The sequence below is a fragment of the Pteropus medius genome, unplaced genomic scaffold (assembly GCF_902729225.1).
Source record: "Pteropus medius unplaced genomic scaffold, Ma_sr-lr_union100, whole genome shotgun sequence".
NCBI lineage: Eukaryota > Metazoa > Chordata > Mammalia > Chiroptera > Pteropodidae > Pteropus > Pteropus medius.
The window spans coordinates 10,760,426-10,763,786 of NW_024353908.1; the positions used below are offsets into that span (position 1 = coordinate 10,760,426).

A 3,361-nucleotide genomic window follows, 5' to 3' on the forward strand; every position below is an offset into this window, starting at 1 on the left:
ACACACACACATTCTTACAAGATTTACCAAGATAAATTCAGTGAGATTTATGGAGTTGCTTAAGGATTAAATGAGATAATACATTAATAAGCTTAGAAAAGTGCCTGGTGCATATTAAATTAAATTGCTCCATAAATGCTAATTACCACACCTGACAAATACAGCTATTTAATAAATGTTAACTGTTGTTAAGCTTCTGGCCTCAGAACTCTTTGTCCAATCTCATTATTGAGTTTACGTCTTTAATGTTGTGTGGTAATGGCTACTCCTTGGAGCTAAAACATCTAGTTACACAGGGAAAGCTTATTGATGATGATGCCTAATAGAAACAGAACCTTTTCTTATCCATTGACTTTCTCTACACAATTAGTTCACTTTCGATTTTTGTTTTCTGCCACAGGTACAGAATCTGTGAAAAGAAGCCTACATATTTTGTTTCTTAAATATTATGAATTTTTCTTTCTTGGCCTGGTGTTCACACCTGTCCTAGCTATTTAAAATTAAAGGGAAAAAATGGTATTTGAGAAAGTCGTTTTAACATCGTCCACTTGAAAAGGAAAAACTCACCGTAAGACATCTGATTTAGAATATTATGAAAGATTACCTCTAAAAAACTATGTGTTCATCCCTCACATTTAAAACCATCTTACTTTTACTTTAACTGAAACAACAGTGATTTTTAAATTAGATTTTTAAAACTCCCTAAGTTCCCAGACCAAAACGGAAAAGGTCAAGACAGTTTCTGAGGAAAAAGAGATCTAATTTTATTTTTCTCATTTTATAAATCATATTTTCTCTTTTTTTTCCCTCAATAGCTGACAATCTAAAAATAATCTTGCATTAGTTTGTAAGCTTCCTCAGTCTGGCCTAGGATAGATTTTTTTTTTTTTTTGAGATATTATCACTGCATTTGGTTTCCAGTGATAATCTACATGGACTTAGAATTCCCCTAGCAAAATCTTGTGAGGTTGGCCAGGGCAGATGTTTAACATTTCAGCAACTTATCTCCTTGTTTGTTTAGTATTTCTTAGCCTTTGAAGCTTTCCACAAATGTCATGAAGTTATCACAGAGGAAACCAGCTAAGATAAATTGATGTTATTCCTAAATGCAAATCTAGTGCCAGAAGCTGGCTGGTACTTCAGAAAGGTGATGGTGGGAGCAATATTGCCTGCATTGTGGAAAGCCCCTCCTCATTGCCTAACTGCATTGTTAGAGGTTCTCCTGATGGCTAACCCTATTGGACCTTTGATAAGGCTTTTGAATTTTTATTTTGTCTTGGTAGGGTGGAGTAGGAATTAGGAAACAAACAAACAACAACAACAACAAACCCATATCTCCAAACTACAGAATTTACCAGAATGCTTCTTGGGGTGGGAGGGGGATCAGGAAGTACCTCTGAAATACTCCCCTAACACATGCGCACACCTCATCGCCACTCTGAATAATCTGTAGAATTCACAATACCAAAATATATCAGACTCAATGGACTGGATAATTGTTTTAATTACCTTTGCTGTGACCATAAAGGCTGATCCTGACAGTTGTGAAACATGGTTGTTGTATTGCTCTTTATTGAAAGTCGTACCTGAGACACCATGTGAGCTCTAGAATAATGATACTGGAGCTCTTGGTGGAAGGTAAAGCATTAAAAGGCCTTTGTGAGAATCTGCCCTTTCCCCTGACCCCTGGCCCCCTCTTGGAGCCTGGAGGAGGTTAAGTCACTCGTCTGGTGTCACACAGCTAGCGATACTCTTCTCAGTTCTCTGCTTCTTTTTTGGCTTTCTATATCTAACCTATATTCTACCTTCTTAAAAGTCCCTTACCTTCTGGTACCTAGTTTTTTTATACTAGTTCATTTTTTTGAATTAAATTAAAGTCCTCCTTATTTAAAGGAATAGTGCTACTTACCTTTTTAAAAGTTATCTAGGATTTACATTTCCTAAGAGAATTTACATTTAACAGGCTCATTTTGTATAAGAAATGGTAGCTCCAAAGAAATGCATTTTCAAGAGTAGAATTTTCACCTGCTGCATGGAAGTGGGAAGAACTCGGGGGATGTAAGTCGAGGAGTTCCAATGAAGAGAAAGCTGGCCCTATTGGAAAGATTGTAGCAGACGAATTCCTATTGGACCAACTCATCCTTGTGGGAAAGACAGAGTGAAAGAGAAGGAAATAATTTTGATAAGTGTGGAAAGTTTGCCTGTCGTTCTACGCGTGGTGCTTAGCTCCAGCAGGACAGGGAGGCCATGAATCTCCTGGTTCTTGTTGGTTTCGGTTCCTAAGTGCCTCTGGTGGTGTGGGCTTCTTGCCATGTGAGTCGGGTGCTAGTGATTAAAGATATATATTTCTAATGCATTATGGCCTTTTGGAGCAAGTTGGTAACTTTCTCTAGTGCTCAACTAAAGCAGCAGTGTCTGTTTCAACACCAGAGAAAAACTGGCTTTGATAGACCAGGAAAGATGGTTATCATTCTCCAAGATGGCACCTGTCTCAGATCTGTTGAGAAAACCTCTACATCAGGGTTTCTCAGCCTGAACACTATTGACATTTTGGACTGGATAATTCTCTTTTATGGAGTGCTGTCTTCTGCATTATAAGATATTTAGCAGCATCCCCGATGTCTACCCATTAGATTCTAGTTGTGATAACCAAAATATCTTTGGACATTGCCACACGTTCCCGGGTGGAGGTGGGGTCGTGGGTGTCAAATCATCCCTGGTTGAGAACCACTGCTCTGACCTGACCTTGTTTACTGACTTCAAAACCTAAGCCCTGCCTAATATGTAACACTAGTCCATTTTTTTCCCCTAGGATTATTGAGATACAATTGATATATAACATTCCTAGTCCATATTTATGAAACTCCTATAAAACTGCCATGAATGAGGTATTTGGAGCTTAGAGAAATACTATGCCTTGACATTGGGTAGAGATAGTTAGAATCTACCTGTAATATCCCATTAAATCACTCGTGCATTAAATATTGTGCCAGGTATGTTCAAGGCACTGAGCTAAGGCCTGTGTACAGTAGGGCAAAGCATAGATATAGTTCGTGTCCTCGTGAAGTCTCTACTCTACCTCTTTGTGCTCATGAAGCATGAAATGTCAAATTATAGGTTTTATTAAGTTGCAGCAGGTGCTCCAAGGGAAGGACAGGATGGACCAACCAAGCTGAGGTGATGAGAGAATGTTTAATCATTTACTCTGAAAGATAACCGGGTGAGAGGGGCATGAGGGGAGAAGAGTATCCTGGGCAGAGGGAACAGCATGTGGAAGGGCCCTGAGGCAGGAAGAAACGTAACACATTTGATGAACTAAAAACCAGGACAGCTGATAAACAGAAAATAAGGCAGAGAGAGA

General features: G+C 38.8%; 1 protein-coding gene across 3 annotated transcripts in view; it reads left to right on the plus strand.

The window, feature by feature from the left end:
• The window catches only part of LOC120593716 (uncharacterized), a 29,326-nt gene that overhangs the window by 25,410 nt on the left and 555 nt on the right, over positions 1–3,361 (plus strand). The gene's annotated exons all lie outside the window — the stretch shown is intronic.